At 34.9% G+C, this 23,739-nt stretch overlaps 1 long non-coding RNA gene across 2 annotated transcripts; it reads right to left on the reverse strand.

Moving 5' to 3' along the window:
• Positions 1-8,539: 8,539 nt before the first annotated feature.
• Positions 8,540-9,248, reverse strand: LOC122137173. Of its 2 annotated transcripts, XR_006154665.1 has the most exons (3): positions 9,216-9,248; positions 8,774-8,835; positions 8,540-8,578 (listed from the first exon to the last, which is right to left on the reverse strand). It is a non-coding gene; the product is annotated as an uncharacterized LOC122137173 (long non-coding RNA). The 2 variants fall into 2 exon arrangements; XR_006154664.1 differs by having other exon boundaries at positions 8,540-8,835.
• Between the last annotated feature and the right edge of the window lie 14,491 nt (positions 9,249-23,739).

The raw sequence follows: 23,739 nt of genomic DNA on the forward strand, positions 1-23,739 counted from the left end.
CTCAGAAACATGAGTTTAATTCGCCAAGTGAAGTTTCATATAATTTAAACGCATTATGACATTTTATTCCAGTGTTATTTTAGCATCACTGAGATTATCATGGAGTCAGTTTTGTTTTTCTGTTTTCTGTTTTCATTACAAAGTCAGTTAGATTTAGTAATTTTGTTGTCTCCTTTTATTTTTAGTAGTTTCTTTTAATTTCAGTTTTCATTTTAATTATTTTACTATTATATTGCAAGTAACAAATTTGTTTTAACTATAATAATTCTTTTTTTACTTAATGACATATTTTGAACATTTTTCAAAGTTGTAAAAATATTACTGGAACATTTTACAAGAAAATGCTATTTAAATGTTTTTTTTTCACTTCAAATTTGTTTATTCAATGTGTAACTTGCCATTTCTTTGTAACTATTGTTTTATTTATTAAAATTTACTAGCAATGTGGGAGTGAGGTGTTTTTTAATACCATTTCTTTCAGTGTAGTTTTTAATTTACCAAAGAAAGTCAAAACTTGTATAAAATACTGTAAAAAATCAAGTTAAAAGGAGGTAGATTGTTTTACTATTATGATTGATATTAGTATTATGTTTGACGTGGATTTGTTTTTGTAGCAGATGCTTTCATCTGATTTATTTTAGGGCTTCAAGAGTATGTTTTACAAGTAAAAACACTATTTCAGTCTTTTTACTTCAAATGTCTTGTTTAATTCATTGCGGTTTCTTGCGTTTCTTTGTAAATAATTGTGGTGTTTACTAGCAATTTCTAAGTCAGTCGTTTCTACACTAATTGTTTTCCAGTGTACTTGTCATAATGCAGTAAACCCCTCCTCTAGTACTGGTTCACCTGTTGATAGTCATAGGTTCCCTTAACTAGTCTTTGAGTAATCCGCATGTTCTTGATTGTCTTATTTAAATCCATCCTTTCGCGTGTTTGCCTGAGGCAAGACTTAAGCCATCTTTCCTCTTAAATGCTTGATCTTCTGCTCGTTTTAGGGTTTTTAATTGTTTTCCAGTGAATCTAAAGCCTGTCTCCAGCACGATGGATCGATCTGGTTGTGGAGAGCAGACAACGTCCATGAGACGCTGGAGGGAAGCATGTTTTCCAATTACTGGCTTAAATCCGTGATGAAATATCAAACTCATGCTCTCATCAATATCTGTAAATACTCCCACAGTATACACAACACACGCCCCTCACAAAAACAACACAAAACACATCACGATTTTTTTTTTAATAAATCAGCAGTGTGACTTTGTGAACTCCGTTAATGAAGTCAAATGACAGGCCAGGAATCAATAATTCATCCTCAACTCTCTCCGCATTCAGACGTTTGAGTGATGGAGTTTGAAGAGCGGAAATGTAGTTTAATTTCTGTGTAGTTCTATTAGATAACAAGCTGGTTAGTAATTGCGGATTTTAGTTCAGAAATGGTCCATTTGTTTTAAGAACTTACAGGTCCTTCTCAAAAAAATTAGCATATTGTGAAAAAGTTCATTATTTTCCATAATGTAATGATAAAAATTTAACTTTCATATATTTTAGATTCATTGTACACCAACTGAAATATTTCAGGTCTTTTATTGTTTTAATACTGATGATTTTGGCATACAGCTCATGAAAACCCAAAATTCCTATCTAAAATTCCTATCTAAATGGTGACTAAACGTGCCATTTTCCCAGGATTTCTATATTGCCTAAAATATCCAGGTTTTGGCTTTATTTGCGCTGCGCAGACCAATTCTTGTATGACAAAGTACCTTGAGAGCTCTAGAGAGCAGACGGCTTCTTGTGCTTTTGAATCGCTCTCACGGTACTTTGTCATACACAGATCTGTATGCTTAGTCCAACACTAATATGTACACGTATTTGCATCGCTTTGACAATTCTCTGTAGATGCCATCTTCTCAATTATGTATAATGTCTGCATGTTATTGGTCAAACGATCATTACCTTCATTAAGTATGAAAACAGGAAACCAAAGCCAAAACCTGGATATTTTAGGCAATATAGAAATCCTGGCCAGGACGTGTCCTGGAAAAATGCCACGTTTGGTCACCCTATTTGAAGGATGTCTCAATAAAAATCAGCTTACCTTTTAAAGGTGTATATTAAGTTGTCAAGCTGCCATTCAGATAATTTTCCTCTTACAAAACTCACCAAAACTTAAAATCACAAGTGAACAATTGTATTGTTGTTGCATCTTAAAACTCATTGATCGTTATTGTGAGTGGCGACTGTTCCAAGATGGCGGCTGCGTCAACATATCTAGAGAGGTTGAGCTGGTTTCAGACAGGCCTTCAGGCGGTATTTATAATACCAATATTTATTTTCGTAAATATGCCTTAAAAACATTATTGGTGTGCAACGACAAAACAATGACACTGATATATTTTAAGATCAGTTAGTGCAAGTTTCTTTCAGTTGAAACAGTTTAGACTTACATTTTAGTCTGTGAAACCGAGGGTGAATGTGGCATCTACGCCACATTTGACTGCTCCAGATATGTTGACGCATCCATATCCTGTTAGTTAATGGCTTCGTCCTGTTGTATTGTTTAGTAAAAGCCTCTTCTGAAGACATGCGTGTAACTACAGTTGCAGTGCAGATACACAGGCAATTTGCTCTCCAGTTTTCATGGAAATTACAATATGGCGGACGGCTTACATATAGCGGCCCATTGAAACAGCTGGTAATAGGGAATCTAGTTATGCCTGTAACTTGGATGTCAAGAACCCATCGGAACGGTGTGTGCTGATGTATGCATTCAAATTGGCGAGAAAAGTGATAAGAATGCAGCACTTCACGTTATCTCTTATTTCTTCCTAATCGTTTAGGCACCTTTTGGGCAGTAAAGTTTGGAGGTCACACATTACTAGGACAACTATCAAGCTCTCGAAAGGTTTTTTTGTTTTTGTTTTTGTTTTTTGCCAAAACTATCCTGGTTCTGACAGAAACATTACAGAAGAATTATTAAACTTACCCCCGTCGCTGCTTATGACAAGTCTTCCTAAATTATGCCAGCAGACTTTCCCCACACAACTCACTAACGTTACTAGCGTACAGACTAATTTCCCACCAACTAATTTTGTGTGCAAAGGACTATGAGGGACATATGGTGTTTGAACTTCATACGAAACGTGTTTTCCCCGTTGAATACGGAATAAATCCTTGATTAATACAATATGCGATAAATTTACAACTTAAACTACATATTTAAAAAGGCTTACTTGCATATATAGCTGGTTTTCAAATGATATAACAGACTTTTTTTTTTTGTCAAAAAATATAACCCGCTAATTAGCCTTGCCTATGTTTCACAGAATTGTCTCCACACTTTCATATCAAAGATTGTATTTTAAACTGTGAGCTTGCCACGACCATAACCTATTGGAAAAGTAAATATTCATATTAACTTACCACAAAATACAGGCCTGAGTTGCGTGCTCCTCGAGTCAGAAGTAAAGAATCTAGAAAGTTCGGCAAAAAAACATAAAACGATTAAACTAGTTGCTGGGTCCAAATAACCCAATGAGCTGTTTATCTGTGAACATACTCCATCTTATCTGACCAACAACTGTTAAGCTCTCGAAAGCTATATATAATTAAACATTACAGTCATACGAGCACTGTCATTAAACTTACCCAGTCGTTTCTTCTGAAAAGTGTTCCTAAATTCTGCCAGCAGACTTTCCTCGCACAACTCTACTAATAAAAGACAATTTTCCCGGGTTTTGCATGTGAGGGAGTAAGGGATGGCGTTTGGATTTGTACGAAATGCGTTTTTTCTCATTTTAAATTCTGATAATACGGCATTTACATGAATATACAACTTAAAATACATATCTGAAAGGATACAGATATAGGTTTTAAAAAAACTTCTCCAGGCACTATGAACCACCTGACTAGTAAGTAAAATGATAAAAAAATAACATCTGATAAAAAAAACTTTATCAGATGTTAAAAATATATCAAATAAATATCAAATATTTTTTGACTCCTGTATGTCTTACAAGGCCGTCCTGTTTAACACTGCATTGAGGACACTACAACCAGAGAGGTACAACATAATTCAAAATGAGGCACAGATGATAATAAAAAAGTGCTTTGAAATGTAAATTAATAATGGTACGACAGAGCCAAGTACTGTGACTGTGCCTCACTTCAAAGTGAAACAGTCTTTAATGGTCATCTGCCATGCCAGATCGATGGTGAAGGTGGGAATTATAAGTAAGACTTTCTAAACTTTAAATGTAGTAATGAGTTTGTTCAAGTAGACTTTGTTGCTTGTGGAAACCTAACACAAGCCTGAAAGGTGCTTTAAACTTAATCTTATTTGCACTCTTGAAAACTGTTCACCAAAGATTAAATTTCAATCTGCTTCAGTACACTTCACCACCAAGATCAAAATGAGCATTGTGAGTTTAAAAGCTTCACATTACATTTATAACTACCATTGTTAATATTTAAATTATATTTCAGGGCTGTTCATGACGAGAGAAAATCAAGAGATGTTGTGGCAACCTGGACAGAATTCAGCTCCAGATCCACCCTCAACACTCACAAGGATTGCTGTCTACTTAGGCTAGTGACAATGCCCCTGAATTTTTGAGATACCCCTACCGGAGGTAGAACTAAACCCAACAATGTTTTTCCTCATCTCTAAGGTCTCCCATTTATGAAATGGATTCTTGGCTAAAAATATTTTACTGCTAAGATTGTTAAATTAACAGATATTGTTATACACCCCAAAACCAAAAAAGGACAAGCAGAAGTAGCCCAATAATTGTAAAAAAGGAGACATTTTAATTATTTATTAATAAACAATTTTTTTTCTTGTCGGCTGCAAGATGAAATTCACAGTGCTGACTTTATCCACATGGACTCGCCTTTAAAGAGAAATACAACCTTCACAGATTACATAATGCTTTCATTCTGAATTGTTTCGTTTAAAAGACATTTCAAGCTTTCTGCTGATATATTTCTCATGTATGTGACACCACAATTTTAAGTTAATTCATTATCAGGAGAAAATTCAAGTGATCTAGAGGGCGCCTCCCTGTCCTGCATGCGCATTAATAATTTTCGCACAAACACTTAAATAAGAATAATTATTCACATTTTTCATATGCATTACAACGTAAATTATTTTTTTTACATGCAATTATCCAAAATAAAAGCAAACAAGATTTGTAATGAAGATAAAACAAATAAGAATAAATGCTGCGCGTGCACCCAGCATCACTCGCGCCGCGCAAATCTTGCACGCAGACAAATTTACACACCTGCATTTAAATGCGGCTGCAATTTATTTTTTTTACTTAAATTATATGAAAGCAAGTAAAGGCTCCCTTTAAAATCACTGAAGTTGTCAATAAATGTAGCTCTTATTTACATTGTGTGTATTTTGTTGATTATAATGAGAGAACTTGAGTTTAAACAAGAGAGCGTTTTATTAATCCGTCCATTCTTTAGACTTTCAATGATTTAGCTAAATCGTGCAGGTTTAATTTATTCGTTTCTTGTTTTAATTAGGCCTAAATAATGGGAACCAAATTATACAGTGCCTCACGTTTTACTAAAATAAAGAAAATAATTTATAAAACATGCAGCAATTTCTTAATCAGTGTACAGACAAATATATTTTCCCAAGAAGTTGTCTGTCAAAATAAAGGACAGGTAACGAATAACAAAAATGCATGTTGTTTTATTAAAGGAATTTTAAAATATTAATTAAAATATAGGCCTAATATATGAGAATATTGACATTTTGCATATTAATCCTTTTTTTTTAAAAACTTGAACTTCAATACTATTAAACTGACTTTAAAATCTCAAAGAGTTTATAAGTTAAAAAGGGTAAAATGTCACAGTGCATGTTAAATAGTTCTAATTATATTGTCTAAGTTCATTTAGACTATCAATATAATTTGATTTTTTTTTTTAATGAACAATTCCTGTATAAAATGTGACATCAACCTTTATATTAAACATTTTGAAATCGTCCACAGCTGAGCAACACGCGAGGCAGGTTGAGCGTGCGAAGTGAATTTGCTGCACAAAGTCATTTTCAGATGCAATGAAAATAAAAAAAATAAAAAACCCTGGATAGCCTAGATTAGGCCCAGACTCTGTTCCTAAGTATATAATAATTATAATTACTGTTAACCCACAGTAACAAATTTTAACCGATTAATCGCTATTTTCGTTTGCTGCATTTTTTATTTATTTATTTATTTATTTATTTATTTATTTATTTTTAAACATGCTATAAAATAAATTAAGTTTGTGAGAGGAAAAAAAATATAAGTAATGTATAAGTTGCATTTTATTACATTCAGAAATAATAACGGCGGGCCTAATAATGTGCCAACAGGATATTTTTAGTTCCCTTCTCTTTACAACAAATCTTTTAAATTTAACAAATTTATCAGAACAGAACAAGAATTAAAAATATTTTATTCTAATGGATAAATAAAATTGCAGTATATAATAATATATAACAGCTATAAACAAACAAAAAAATAAATGAATAATAATTTAAAGCGAACCATAAGGTAAGGTTGGGCTCTCATTTGGGAGAAATCCAAACGTTTCCATATTCATGATGTTGCCTATTTCAAGCTTAACTATTATTCATTAGGTAAATAGGCTTTGTAGTTCATGCATGTTTCAGTGTCAACGGAAAAAAAAAATCATAATTGGCAAAAATATGCCAAAGTGGGCCGCTGCTCGCGGCGAATGGCACGGTGAACGGCTACTGTTTCCAATGAATGTGCGCGAAGCCCCAGCGCGATCAAACAGCTGAAACAGAAAATACTAAATTTTTGGTCACACAGTAAAGGCATAATTCAAAAATGCAAAGTGTTAGCAGTTTGAAAAATCAAGAATAATAATAATTATTGCTAAATGCTGGACCGTTCTCATTTCGATCTGCAAATGGAACCTGAAGGATTTTTTTTTTTTTAAACCAAGAATGAACCGAAATGAAAACATTTAGCTTTTTATCCGTATATATAGGCCTTATATTTAATGACTGTTTAATAACAAGATCCTTTGTGTAAAGGTCCTTCTTTTAATTTTTGATGAGTACCTAGACTGTAGCCTAAGACTATCCTACATTTTTAAATTAACTCACTGTACATTTTTTAATGGTTTTTAAAGATGGTATAATGTTATATCATAATGTTATTGTTTTACCTCCTCCTTTTATCTCATTTTACAATTTCATTCAGTTCGCAATCCGTCCCTTTGCGCCACCTGGCGGTAGTTTCGCGAATTAATTTAACACGCGACTGACTTGCAGTTAACGCCGCGGCCCTGCTTAAACAATACGCGCGGCGGTATTACCCATTTTGGTTGTCTACCATCTGTAACTTACAATGAAATATGTCTTCCATGTAGACTGAATGTTTTCCTGCCTTGCTAAATGTTGGGCTCATGATCATTGAGTTGTATTCGCGCAAACTGATTTTGTAAAATCAAACCGCGGACTGTGAAGCTGGGTCAGTTAGCGCGAGTCGCTCGGCCTGTGAAGCGGGAGCAGCTGACGGAGGACTCCGCTTGGTCTTAAAGCCTTCCTCAAATGCTTATCTTCACAAATAACAATGATTTTCTCAAATTAATTATCAATTGATAATTTGTTATTATTGGTCTTGTGAAAATAATATGGGCTGCGAGAAAATAATTAATAAAAAGTGTAGGGCTGATGTGAGTGCTGGCATGTTTCAACCCAGTAACATGTTCCTCACAGCCAAAAACAGACTGAATTCAGTTCAGCTGGAGGGGGTTTGTTTTTTTGGGGGGTAGTTCTGTATAGCTTGTAGGAGTCGAAATAAAGGTGTGAATTTTTTTTTTTTTGCATCGTGTATTTTGTTGATTATAATGAGAGAACTTGAGTTTAAACGTGAGGACGATTTATTAATCCATCCATTTTTTTTTTTTTGAGTTTCAGTGATTTTAGCTAAATCGTGCAGGTTTAATTTTTATTCGTTTCTTGCTTAATTAGGCCTAAATAATGGGAGTGAAATTATACAGTGCCTCACGTTTTACTAAAAGAAAATAATTTATAAAACACGCAACAATTTCTTAATCAGTTATCCATCAAAATAAAGGACAGGTAACGAATAAAGTAGTGCGTGACAAAAATGCATTCTGTTTTATTGAAGGAATTTTAAAATATAAATTAAAATATAAGCCTAATATGTGAGAATATTGACATTTTGCATATAAATCCATGTAGCCTACCTCACTAAAATAGGCTACCACTTTTAATGCTCCAATGCAACGTAAACCACAATTTCTTTAGAATAATATAACACATAATTCATATTATATAAATAATACTGCACACCTATTAAATGTGTCAAATCTAAAATATGGTGTAATACTGTGCAGCTTAGAGAAAATATAAGCACAGGCTCATAGGCTTGATATTTATCCTGTTTAAATTCGTTCTAAGAAACACACGACTTCATAAGTGTAGTGGGTTTTCTTCTGCGTTGTGTGTTTTGATAATAAAAGAGACCTCACACCATGATGCGGTTGTCACGTGGTTTACTTTCGGCTTCTGAAGTTTCTGTATCAAAGTATAACAGACACCATCAGGTAGTAACAGGAGAATATCAGGTCTAGCAGTGCCTCTCATCGCAATGACATCCCGCGAAAGAGAGACCATTATAACGTACAATAACAATTATAAAAACAAATACAATAATATACGAGAGAAAAACACAGGAAAAGAAACCAGTACTATAATGATCCATTTACATACCTGTATCAAAGTATAACAGACACCATCAGGTAGTAACAGGAGAATATCAGGTCTAGCAGTGCCTGTCAATCATTGCATACTGTTACAATGTACATTTATATAACAGCAAATACATTCAAACCTCTCATGGATCATTAAAGATAAACAGGTACAACTTCACGCAATCATAAAATGTAGGTAACTCGTAACATATAAATTTTAACTGTTTTACCAAAGTATGCATCGTTATGTAATGACATTCAGCAGCATACTGCACGTGTAATGGCAACCATTACATGAATTCACGCTTCGATTAAACATACTCTTACAACGTTCATAACTTGGATTACTAATCCCTTAATAAAGAAAAGTTAACAAACACACACAATTTGTGTAGAAAATCCGTAACCAGCAAGTAATTGAATATATTTGAACACTTTTTCGAGGAGCTGATAAAACATACCTCTCATCGCAATGACATCCCGCGAAAGAGAGATCAGCTCTTCCCTCGTGCTTACAGACGACGTAACTCACGTAAACAGTTCTTCCTAAACATTTTATATAGATTAACAATTTCATAAGAAAGGGAGAAAACCAAACTAATAACAAAGAAATACAAATTATATATGTAAAAAGAAATAAGTGACAATATTATTGTGCTTGCGATCACATGACTCTTCATCACTGTGCAATTTTCCCTAATACAAATTTCAAAATAAGCCTCCTGCGTTAGTGCCATTAGTTAATAATAATTTCAATAATCTAGTGTAACAACATTACACTTGCCACATAAGTACTAAACGTTCATCTGTGAATATTAAATATTTTAACTACTGTGTTTTTCTTTCATTTTCTCTGATTGCAGCTGTCAAATGTAACACACCAGCGAGGCAAAGCTGACGGCTATTTGCGAAAATGTGCTTTGACGCGCTTGTTTGATAACTTGTGGTTAAAGCGCCACTCAGCGGTCAAAAGCTGCAAATGCACTTTGCAGACGCAACAGCGGCGGTACGCGCGGCGGTAGAACCATCATTTTGGATGGCCACCTACTGTATATATGAAGAGCTCATTTGCAAAATACGATAACTCACGTTTTTTTTTTGTTGTTGTTGTTATTGCACCTTCCAAGTAACATCAAATTGCAGTTAGGTTGTTTTGATTAAGTACGTATAACTTAAACAATAAGTATAAGTATAACTTAAACAAATACAAGTAATTTACATAATTAAATTTCATTTAAAGCTTGTTTTTTATTACATATTAAAAAATTGTTTTATAGCAAAAGCAGATAACTCCACATTTCATGTTTTAGAGTTTAAAAAAAAACACTCGTTTAATCTTTGTAATCTCCTCAGATGTCAATGTAGATGCCTGACAAAGGTTGTTGTGATCATAGATTGTATGTGATTACACGCAATGAGCTTTTCCCTCACCACTGTAACATGCTACTTTTGCAAAGTTCTGTGAAAAAGTTTCAGCTTTTTTCCTTTTACACCCTGAAGAAGATATCACAGGTTCATCAAGTTCGTGGAAATTATCCATCCTTAATTACTTTTAGTCAGCTTTGACAAAACTCCTCTCAGATTGCACATCTTTTCAAAGTGAAAGTAGCCTTGTCACCTGACCTGAGACTTAACTAAAGCATCGCTGCACTGCTGCAGACGTGCCACTTTTGGAGCGCAGTGTGAACACTGATCCATTAGATGGGTGCCTAAAAAAAAAGGCACGCACTGTGGGGAAGTAGTGGCCTAATGGTTAGAGTTTGACTCCTAACCCTAAGGTTGTGTACACTGCGGGGTGTGTGTGTGTTCACACTGCGGGGTGTGTGTGTGTGTGTGTTCACACTGCGGGGTGTGTGTGTGTGTGTGTTCACACTGCGGGGTGTGTGTGTGTTCACGGCTGTGCGTGTGTGCACTTTGGATGGGTTAAATGCAGAGCACGAATTCTGAGTATGGGTCACCATATTTGGCTGTATGTCACGTCACTTTTTACTTTCAGACGGAGTACGTATGAAACAGGCGTATTGTGTTTGTACAACATTATTGAACTCCTCCATCAGGAGTGCTCTGTTGTATTACCGGACCCCTCTCTCTGTGGAGAACACCTTCAGCAAAGCCTCCATACCGTTTTCTTCATGTTGGACCTGCCACTGATGGATCATCTGTTCACCTTTAACAGGTACATTATGACGTAATATTTTAGCACTAAACTGACCTGATTCTATATACTTTTGGTTAGAAGTTTGGAATACGTTTTGTTTTTGTTTTTGTTTATATAGAAGCCTCTTATGTTCACCAAAGATAAATTTATTTTATTGAAAATGCAGTATAACTTAATATTATGAAGTTATTTAGAGGAACGGTTTTCTGTTTTAAAATACAAATTATTTTTGTGATGCAAAGCTGAACTTTCAGCAGCATGTGATCCTTCAGAAATCATTCTAATATTTCTAATTATGTACTTAAATTAACATAAGAAACCTAAAATGCTTATAGCATGCAAATGTCCTCCTATGACGCATTTTGGTTCTGTAAATGAATGTACAGTCTCATAAAAACCAATCATCAAAGCACATTCTAATATAGATTACTTTATCAGTACCCTCTGCTGCTTTTTAAACCAATCAATATGCCGTTTTGAGAAACTCGCGATGCTTATTATTTCGCTACTGTTCCGTGCCATTGACTTACTGACATCTTACTGCAGGCGACATGGAAATATGGTGGAGACGCTCTCACGGTGAAGCAAGAGTGGGTAAAGGAATGAGAATAAGCAACTGAGAAACGTCCTGTGCAACACTAATTTATTCAAAGTCTCTGTTTGACAAAACCGCACAAGCGTATGAAAACGGTGATGACAGCTGGTGTTTAAAATGTAAACCTGCAGAAACTGCAATTCTCAAATTCAAGCATAATAAAGGATTAGGCATGCAAGTTATCACATTTAATGTAGATACATTTTCAATTGCCTTTTGTATAGAACATGTATTTTAAGATTTCTATAAAGATTATTTACTGTTGTGGTATGAATAAAAAAAATAAAAAGCACATTCTCCCAGAGCCCTACACAGCTCAGAAGCACCTGCAGCCCAAGAACTATATTTTTTCTTATTCTGTCTTCAGTAATATGCCACTTAGTTCTGTGTAGTGTTTCTGCATTCCTGTATCCCTCTACTAATATTACAATTCATAAAAAATGAATGCATGATTTATTAATTGGGTGTTTACTTGGTCATGCGCCACTGTTTTTTGTACCCTAATTTAATTATTGCCCTATTTTATCAAATTATCACTTTTCAAAATGTATGCAATTCCAAAGAACAATGTTTTTTGTTTTTGTACATGAAAACAATTAACGTAACGAGTAGTGAGTATTTAAAAAATAGTTTAGTATTGTAAAATTTCACCCTATTGTGGTTTTTGTTATATCTTTCATATATTTGCAAATAAATAGAGACTTGGTGAGTATTAGAGACTTCAAAAACATCTCAAAAAACATTCCAAGCTTTTGACTGGTAGTGTGTAAACATGCACACACGTGTTAATGCACAGAGGTTGTTTAAATTTTGTTAGTAGATGTAGGTTTGACTATTTCCATGATTCTTCCCATTCTGTGCATAAACCCAGGGTCTGATCATCTTTGTTCCAGCCTGTCTAGTAGATGCTAGAGGAAAGACTCCATCCTCTTCTGCATTTGGGGTGCAACACTAGAGACTGGATCAATGAAGTCAGATGGTGGATCTTCATGTACATCTCTAATGTTTCCAGAACTACTCTTTCTACAGCTGTGCTACAGAAATGATGCATTTAGCAGCATATTTAAACCGATAAATACCATGCGTGCACATTGATTTGGTATGGAACTCAAAACTGGATTTTCCTGTCTCACTCCAGAGGTACCTGTAAGTATAAATTCACTGTAAGGTTTTAAATGTCAGATGTAGTGTCACATGCATCTGCCTTGATGGATGTTATCAAAAGCATGTCACATTATTTACGGTAAAATATTTACCATTTTAAATGATCCTGCCATTATAATTAGGGGTTCAAGCACAAAGTGCTGAAACCCTCTTGTAATTGTTAGGGTTTTTTTTTTAGGGGATCGAGCACGCAGTGCTGAAACCCTATTGTAAGTGTTAGGATTTTTATTATTAGGGGTTCGAGCACGCAGTGCTGAAACCCTATTGTAATTGTTAGGATTTTTATGGGTTCTAGCACGCTTGAAATTTGGCCAGATAGTAGAGCTCAATTTGGGCAGAACCTATCAAAGTCTCAACCCAATCGGCCTAACGGGGGCGCTACAGCGCAAAAAAACAAAAATTTCAGCCATTTTTGGCCCTCAGTCGTAAACCGTTTGACATAGACTCAAACTTTACATCGTTGTAATCCTTGGGTCAGTCCGAACAAAGGTGGGGTCCGAAATTTTTGCTTTACGATGCACGGTTTTTCCGCAAAATTGAGTTATATCTGAAACCTACTTCTGCGAACTAGTCCTAGGTTTTTCACCCAATTGGAACCAAACCACTGCAGAAATGTTCTCTGGATAGTGATTATCAATAATTATCAAAAAAAAAGTTGAAATTTCAACTCACTGTCGCAATGGGGCGCCAAAATGTTCGAAAGTCGAGCACCAATTTTACGAAAAAGGCTATAACTTGTGAACGAAATGACATATCTTCGCCAAACTCGCTACACACATGTATGAGGTAAAACTTTGGTCAAATCAAAAAAAATTATGCAGCTCTGCCACTTAGGGCGCTCTGAGATTGAAGAAACTGTAACTCGTTAACCGTTTGACTGATCGACTTTAAATTTGGTATACAGTGTCTTTGTCCAATGTGGCACAAGTGTCTATGAGGACATTCGCTTATCTCAAAAAACATGGCCGCCATTGGCCAAATAATTGTAAGCACCTATTTGACAAGGTTAACGGAGGTTAAACGAAACAAAACTCAGTGGGCTTGTTCAAATCACGGCCCTAAAGGTCTGTAAGAATTTTGAAAGAAATCGGCCACTAGTTGGCGCTAACGAGTTTTATGGCTCAGTAATCACGTGGTGTTTCACCGATCCACACAATATGCATATCATTTGATAGATCTCCTCATATAGCACAACTTTGCCTCAAGAACTATTACTGTCAGTCAAATCGTTCAATTGTTATTCACAAATATGTTAAAAAGCTACTTTTGCGAACTAGTCCTAGGTTTTTCGCCCGATCGGAACCAAAACACTGCAGTAATATTCTGTGGACTCTCTAGACCAATAATTAGCAAAAAAACGTTGAATTTTGTCCTTTGGTTAGCTATAACTGGGTCATTTTTAAAAGGGGCGTGGCCAAATATACCCAATAGCCTATAAAACCTAAATGAAAACTCAAAACTTTATGAACGTTGGTGGAAACATGTAGCAGATGACTCTTAACAAGCATACAAAGATTCATGGAGATCGGACCATAGGTGGCGCTATAACAGTTAAGAGGGCATCAAAAAACACAAGATTTCTACAGAAAATGACCTCAAATTGTAGAACATGTTCATATATTCACACAAACAGTAGATCTTCATATCTTAAAATAGATCTCCTCATTATGAACAACTTTGCCTCTGGGCCTAATGTTGTCAATCAAATCGTTCATTAAATATTCACAAATAAGTTAAAAACTTACTTTTGCAAACTAGTCCTAGGTTTTTCTCTTAATCTCGATCAAACCACTACAGAACGATTCTCGGGACTCTCTAGATCAATAATTATGAAAAAAATGTTGAATTTTGTACTTTGGTTAGCTATAACAGCTTAATTTAGAAAAGGGGCGTGGCCAAAATACCCAAAAGCCTATAAAACCCAAATGGAAACTCAAAACTTTACGAAACTTGGTGAAAACATGTGTCAATGACTCTGAACAAGCATGCAAAGTTTCATGGAAATCGAACCATAGGTGGCACTATCACAGTAGAAAAGGCCTCAAAAACAAAAGATTTATATGGTAAATGGCCTCAAATTGGTTGAAAATGCTCATATATTCACACAAACACTAGATCTTCATATCATGTGATAGATCTCCTCATTCTGAACAACTTTGCCTCTGGGACCAATGTTGTCAATAATACTGTTAATTAAATATATGAAATAAATTAAATAAGCTACTTTAACAAACTACTCAAAGGGTTTTAGTTGAAAATCAGTAAAACCACTGCAATACAATTCTATAGACTGTCTAGGTCAATAATTATCAAAAAAAAGCTGAACATTTGCATTCGGACAACTATAAACCGGTCATTTTATAATATGTTCTTTACATAGTGTACCCAAAGGCCTATTAATACAAACAGGAAGCCCACACATTCTCAAAACTGTGTAAAATAATGGATAATTTCATTCTTAACAAGCATGCAAAATTTAAGATAGGGCAGAAAATAACACTCTAATAGTTAAAAAAATTAAAAACACAGTGTGCTATGAGAAATTGCAATTTATAACCACTAAAATGATTATAAAGACTACTAATGGGCTCATTCAGCTAACTTAATCAGTACTGTTCAAAGGTTTGATGGATTCATGCTTAAACATTATAATATCACTATTATAACATTTTAAATCTCATTGAGTCAAAGTTAACGATTTTGTTCATACAGAAATATCAGTTTTTACAATTTTGTCCGAATATGATTATAGTGTAACCTGAAAATGACATCTAAACTCTTAAAAAGAAAAGACTTGCAATAAGTTTTGTATCACCTATCACTTATTTCAAATATCAAAATGTGTGTGCATGTATATCTGTGTATGTGTGTGTATTTGTGTGTATGCGTGTCTATGTGAATATGCTTATAGAGCATTAATATACAAGTTTAATCATTTAGTTTCAGTGTGTGTTGTGTGTCTGTGAGCCTATTCTCCATTTTGGATGTTTAACTGTCAGCCATACATCCAGGTTGGCCAAGACCACCTCAAAGTCCTTTAACTGCTTGAACCCCGGTAATCGCTGCTTGCAGCTATATTTAGGGGTTCAAGCACGAAGTGCTGAAACCCTCTTGTAATTGTTAGGATTATTATTATTATTATTAGGGGTTCAAGCACGCAGTGCTGAAACCCTCTTGTATCTGTTAAGATTTTTATTATTATTATTATTTTTCCGCCGTAAAACTGATCGTGCAGACCAAACCGTAAGGCCTAGAGACTTGAAACTTGGCCAGATCGTAGAGCTCAATTTGGGGAGAGGTTGACAAAGTTTCGTCACAATCGGCCTAACGGGGGCGCTACAGCGTAAAAAACTAAAATTTTTTACGATTTTGGCCGTACCTCGTAGACCGTTTGTCGTAGACTCAAACTTTACATCCTTGCGATCCTTGGGTCAGTGCGAACAAAAGTGTACACTCAACTTTTTTTCTCTACGACGCACGGTTTTTCCGCTTTTTGTTTTTTCAGCAAAATTGAGTTATATCCGAAACCTACTTTTGCGAACTAGTCCTAGGTTTATCGCCCAATCAGAATCAAACTACTGCAAAAATATTCTCTGGACACTGAATATCAATAATTATCAAAAAAAAGTTGAAATTTCAACTCACTGTCACAATGGGGCCCCAAAACGTTCGAAAGTCAAGGACCAATTTTACACAAAAGGCTATAACTTGTGAACGAAATAAGATATCTTCACCAAACTTGGTACACATGTGTATAAGCTCAATCTTTGGTCAAACAAAAAAAATTGCGCTCCTTTGCCACTTGGGAGCGCTATAAGACCAAAAAAAACATATAAATGGTTATAACTAGGCAAACGTTAGTCCGATCGACTTGAAAATTGGTATGCAATGTCTTTGTCCGAAGGGGCACAAGTGTTTATGAGGACATTCACGTATCTCAAAAAACATGGCCGCCATTGGCCCAAAAAAATGTAAGCACCTATTTGACAGGGTTAACGGAGGTCGATCAGAACGAAACTCAGTGGGCATGTTCAATTCATGGCCCTTAAGGTCTGTAAGAATTTTGAAAGAAATCGGCCACTAGGGGGCGAAATTGCATTTTTCAAGTACGTAAACAATTGTATATTTTACAATTTTTCACACATCAACAAAATATGCATATCATTGGATAGAACTCCTCATAACAAGCAACTTTGTCTCAAGAACCATTGCTGTCAATCAAATAGTTCATTAAATATTCTCAATTATGTTAAAAACATACTTTTGCGAACTAGTCCTAGGTTATATGCTCTATCTTGATCAAACCACTGCGGTGCAATTCTCTGGACGCTCTAGATTAATAATTATCAAAAAAAAAAAAAATGAATTTTGTCGTTTGTTTACTTGTAACATTGTCATTTAGAGAAGAGGCGTGGCCAAAATATACCCAAATGCCTATAAAATCTAAAAAAAAAAAACTCAAAACTTTACGAAGCACAGTGAAAACATGTGGCCGATGACTCTTAACAAGCATGCCAAGTTTCATGAATATCGGACCATAGGTGGCGCCATACCAGTAAATAAAGTCTCCAAAAACACAATATTTCAATTATAACAGAAATAAATTGTACAAAAAATGGTTCATATATTCACACATACACTATATCATCATATCGTAAGATAGATCTTCTCATGCTGAACAACTTTGCCTCTGGGAACAATGTTCTCAATAAAATTCTTAATTAAATATTCAAGATTAATTAATAAAAATAATTTTGCGAACTACTCCAAGGTTTTTCACCTGACCAGAACTAAACCACTACTGAAATATTCCCTGGACACTGATTATAAATAATTATCAAAAAAAAGTTGAACTTTCAACTCACTGTCGCAATGGGGCACCAAAACATTCGTAAGTCGAGGACCAATTTTACGCAAAAGGCTATAACTCGTGAACGAAATGAGATATCTTCACCAAACTCACTACACATATATAGGAGCACAAACTTTGGTCAAACAAAAAAAAATACACAGATTTGCCACTTGGTGGCGCTATTAGATTGAAAAAACTGTAACTGGAAAACCGTTGGACTGATTGACCTGAAATTTTGTATACAGTGTCTTTGTCAGAAGTGGCACAAGTATCTATGAGGACATTCGCGTATCTAAAAAAACATGGCCGCCATTGGCCAATGAAGTTTGAGCACCTATTTGACAAGGTTAACGGAGGACGATCGGAACAAAACTCGGTGGGCCTGTTCAACTCATGGCCCTAAAGGTCTCTAAGAATTTTGAAAGAAATCGGCCACTAGTTGGCGCTAACGAGTTTTATGGCTCTGTAATCACGTGGTCTTTCACATATCCACCCAATATGCATATCATTTGATAGATCTCCTCATATTGCACAACTTTGCCTCAAGAACCATTACTGTCAGTCAAATCGTTCATTAATTATTCACAAATATGTTAAAAACATACTTTTGCAAACTAGTCCTAGGTTTTTCGCCCGATCGGAACCAAACCACTGCAGTAATATTCTGTGGACTCTCTAGACCAATAATTATCAAAACAACGTTGAATTTTGTCCTTTGGTTAGCTTTAAAGGGGTCATTTAGAAAAGGGGAGTGGCCAAACATACCCCAAAGCCTATAAAACCAAAACAAATAGTCAAAACTTTATGAAACTTGGTGAAAACATGTGGCAGATGACTCTTAACAAGTATGCATAGTTTTATGGAGATTGATCCATAGGTGACGCTATAACAGTTAAAAAAGCCTCAAAAACACAAAGTCAATAGAACATGACCACAAAAGGTAAAACATGTTCATACATTCACACAAACACTAGACCTTCATATCATATAATAGACCTCCTCATTGTGAACAACTTTGCCTCTGGGAGTGAAGCTGTCAATCAAATCGTTCATTAAACATTCACAAATATGTCAAAAACATACTTTTGCGAACTTGTACTAGGTTTTTCGCCCAATCTGAACCAAACCACTGCAGAAGTATTCTGTGGACGCTCTAGACAATAATTATCGGAAAAATTTTGAATTTTGTCCTTTGGTTAGCTTTAAAGGGGTCATTTAGAAAAGGGGAGTGGCCAAACATACCCCAAAGCCTATAAAACCAAAACAAATAGTCGAAACTTTATGAAACTTGGTAAAAACATGTAGCAGATGACTCTTAACAAGCATACAAAGATTCATTGAGATCGGACCATAGGTGGCGCTATCACAGTAGAAAAGGGCTCAAAATCACAAGATTTATATGGTAAGTGGCCTCAAATTGGTTGAAAATGCTCATATATTCACACAAACACTAGATCTTCATATCATGTGATAGATCTCCTCATTCTGAACCACTTTGCCTCTGGGACCAATGTTGTCAATAATACTGTTAATTAAATATTATATAAAATAAATTTAATAAGCTACTTTAACGAACTAGTCAAAGGGTTTTAGTTGAAAATCAATAAAACCACTGCAATACAATTCTCCAGACTCTCTAGGTCAATAATTATCAAAAAAAAGCTGAACATTTGCTTTCGGACAACTATAAACCGGTCATTTTATAATATGTTCTTTACATAGTGTACCCAAAGGCCTATTAATACAAACAGAAAGCCCACAAATTCTGAAAACTGTGTAAAATAATGGATAATTTCATTCTTAACAAGCATGCAAAATTTAAGAGAGATAGGGCAGAAAATAACACTCTAATAGTTAAAAAGATTAAAAACACAGTGTGGTATGGGAAATTGCAATTTATAACCACTAGATGGCAGCGGAAGACCACTAATGGGCTCATTCAGCTAACTTAATCAGTACTGTTCAAAGGTTTGATGGATTCATGCTTAAACATTATAATATCACTGTTATAACATTTTAAATCTCATTGAGTCAATGTTAACAATTTTGTTCATACAGAAATATCAGTTTTTACAATTTTGTCAGATTATGATTAGAGTGAAACCTGAAAATGAGATCTAAACTCTTAAAAAGAAAAGACTTGCAATAAGTTTTGTATGACCTATCACTTATTTCAAATATCAAAATGTGTGTGCATGTATATGTGTATGTGTGTGTATTTGTGTGTATGTATGTCTATGTGAATATGCTTACAGAGTATTAATATACAAGTTTAATCATTTGGTTTCAGTGTGTGTTGTGTGTCTGTGAGCCTATTCTCCATTTTGGATGTATTTAACTGTCAGCCATACATCCAGGTTGGCCAAGACCACCTCAAAGGCCTTAAAGTGCTTGAACCCCGGTAATTGCTGCTTGCAGCTATAATAATTATTATTATTATTATTATTATTATTATTATTATTATTATTATTATTATTATTATTATTATTCTACCCTAAAACTGATCGTGCAGACCAAACCGTAAGTCCTAGAGACTTGAAATTTGGCCAGATTGTAGAGCTCAATTTGGGGAGAACCTGTCAAAGTTTCAGCCCAATCGGCCTAACAGGGGCGCTACAGCGCAAAAAACAAAATTTTCAGACATTTTTGGCCGTAGCTCGTAAACCTCTTGACGTAGACTCAAAAACTTTACATCGTTGCTATCCTTGGGTCAGTATGAACAAAATTGCTCGCGCCTTTTTATACTCTACGACGCACCGTTTTTCCGTAAAATTGACCTATAGCCCAAACCTACTTTTGCGAACTAGTCCTAGGTTTTTCGCCCGATCGGAACCAAACCACTGCAGTAATATTCTGTGGACTCTCTAGACCAATAATTATCGAAAAAATGTTGAATTTTGTCCTTTGGTTAGCTTTAAAGGGGTCATTTAGAAAAGGGGAGTGGCCAAACATACCCCAAAGCCTATAAAACCAAAACAAATAGTCAAAACTTTATGAAACTTGGTGAAAACATGTGGCATATGACTCTTAACAAGTATGCAAACTTTTATGGAGATTGATCCATAGGTGGCGCTATAAGTTAAAAAAAAAGCCTCAAAAACACAAAAAGTCAATAGAAAATGACCACAAAAGGTAGAACATGTTAATACATTCACACAAACACTAGACCTTCATATCATATGATAGATCTCCTCATTGTGAACAACTTTGCCTCTGGGAGTGAAGCTGTCATTCAAATCGTTCATTAAACATTCACAAATATGTCAAAAACATACTTTTGCAAACTAGTCCTAGGTTTTTCACCTGTTTGGAACCAAACTACTGCTGTAATATTCTGTGGACTCTCTAGATCAATAGTTATCAAAAAAATCTTGAATTTTGTCCTTTGGTTAGCTATAAGGGCTCATTTAGAAAAGGGGTGTGGCCACATGTAACCAAAAGCCTATTAAACCTAAACAAAAACTCAAAACTTTAAGAAACTTAGTGTGAACATATATCAGATGACTCTTAGGAAGCATATAAAGTTTCATGCTGATCGGACTTTAGGTGGCGCTATAACAGTAAAAAGGGACTCAAACACAAGATTTCAATAGAAAATGACCTGAAATTATAGAACATGTTTATATATTCACACAAATACTGGATCTTCATATCATATGATAGATCTCCTCATTCTGAACAACTGTGCCTCTGGGACTAATGCTGTCAGTTGAATCATTCATTAAATATTCACAAATAAATTAAAAACCTACTTTTGCAAACTTTTTCTAGGTTTTTTGCTTAATCTCAATCAAACCACCGCAGTAATATTCTCTGGACTCTATAGATCAATAATTATCAAAAAATTGTTGAATTTTGTCCTTTGGTTAGCTATAACAGGTTAATTTTTATAAGGGGTGTGGCTATAATACCCAAAAGCCTATAAAACCTAAACGAAATGCATAATTTCATTCTTAACAAGCATGCAAAATTTAAGAGAGATTGGGCAGAAAATAAAACTCTAATAGTTATAAAAGTTAAGACACAGTGTTGTATAAGAAATTACAATTTATAACCACTAGATGGCAGTGGAAGACCACTAATGAGCTCATTCAACTAATTATAACAGTACAGTTCATGGCTTTGATTGATTCATGCTTAGACATTTTAAAATCACTGTTGTAACATTTAAAATCTCATTGAGTCAAAGTTTTCCATTTTGTTCATACAGACACAGACAGTTTTTACAATTTTGACAGATTATGATTACAGTGAAACCTGAAAATGACATCTAAACTCTTAAAAAGACTTGCAATAAGTTTTGTCACCTATTACTTATTTCAAATATTTGTATCTGTAACAAAATGTCTGCATGTGTGTCTGTGTGTGTGTGTGTGTGTGTGTGTGTGTGTGTGTGTGTGTGTGTGAATATGCTTATAGAGTACTAATATATTAGTTTTTAATTTCAGTGTGTGTGTATGTGTGTTATGTGTCTCTGAGCCTATTCTCCATTTTGGATGTGTTTAACTGTCAGCCATACATCCAGGTTGGCCGAGACCACCCCAAAGGTCGGGTTCAAGCACGCAGTGCTTAAAACCACTAATAACTGAAACCATTATTAATTATTCTTCTGCCCTAAAACTGATCGTGCAGACCAAACCGTAAGGACTAGAGACTTGAAATTTGGCCAGATTGTAGAGCTCAATTTGGGGAGAACCTATCAAAGTCTCGAACCAATCGGCCTAACGGGGGCGCTACAGCGCAAAATACAAAAATTTCAGACATTTTTGGCTCTAACTCGTAAACCGTTTGTCGTAGACTCAAAAACATTACATCGTTGCAATCCTTGGGTCTGCCCGAACAAAAGTGCACAGGTGAATTTTTTGCTCTACGGCGCACCGTTTTCTCGCAAAATCGAGCTCTATCCAAAACCTACTTTTACGAACTAGTCCTAGGTTTTCCACTTAATCTCAATCAAACTATTACAGAACAATTCTCTGGACTATTTAGATCAATAATTATCAAAAAAATGTTGAATTATGTCCTTTGGTTAGCTATAACAGGTTAATTTAGAAAAGGGGTGTGGCCAAAATACCCAAAAGCCTATAAAACCTAAACGAAAATTCAAAACTTTACGAAACTTGATGACAACGTGTCAGATGACTCTTAACAATTATACAAAGTTTCATAGAGATCTGATCATAGGTGGTGCTAAAAACGGTTACAAGGCCTCAAAAACTCAAGATTTAAATGGTAAATAGCCTCAAATTGGTTGAAAATGCTCATATATTCACACAAACACTAGAACTTCATATCATATGATAGAGCACCTCATTCTGAAAAACTTTTGGACCAATGTTGTCAATAAAACTGTTAATTAAATATTCAATATTATTTTAAAAAGCTACTTTTGCAAACTAATCCAATGGTTTAAGCTGAAAATCAACAAAACCACTGAAGTACAATTCTCTAGACTCTGTAGGTCAATAATTATCAAAAAAAAAAGTTGAATAATTGCATTTGGACAACTAAAAACCGGTCAATTTTATATGTTCTTTACATAACGTACCCAAAGGCCTATTAATACAAACTGACAGCCCACAAATTATCAAAACTGTGTAAAATGCATATTTTCATTCTAGAGAAGCATGCAAAATTTAAGAGGGATTGGGCAAAAAATAACACTAATAATTATAAATTTTAAAAACACAGTGTTGTATGAGAAATTGCCATTTTTAACCACTAGATGGCAGCGGAAGATCACTAATGGGCAAATTCAACTAACTTAAACAGTACTGTTCAAAGGTTTTATGGATTCATGTCAAAACATTATAAAACCACTGTTACAACATTTAAAATCTCATTGAGTCAATGTTTCTCAGCCATACATCCAGGTTGGCCGAGACCACTCCAAAGGTCTTAAAGTGCTTGAACCCCTGTAATTGCTGCTTGCAGCTATATTTATTATTCTTCTGCCCTAGAACTGAACGTGCAGCCCAAACCGTAAGTCCTAGAGACTTGAAATTTGGCCAGATTGTAGAGCTCAATTTGGGGAGAACTTATCAAAGTCTCAGCCTAATCGGCCAAACGGGGGCGCTACAGCGCAAAAACCAAAAATTTTAGACATTTTTGGCTCTAACTCGTAAACCGTTTGTCGTAGACTCAAAAACATTACATCGTTGCAATCCTTGGGTCTGCCCGAACAAAAGTGTACAGTTGAATTTTTTGCTCTACGGC

This window comes from Cyprinus carpio, chromosome B4, assembly GCF_018340385.1.
Source record: "Cyprinus carpio isolate SPL01 chromosome B4, ASM1834038v1, whole genome shotgun sequence".
Taxonomy (NCBI): domain Eukaryota; kingdom Metazoa; phylum Chordata; class Actinopteri; order Cypriniformes; family Cyprinidae; genus Cyprinus; species Cyprinus carpio.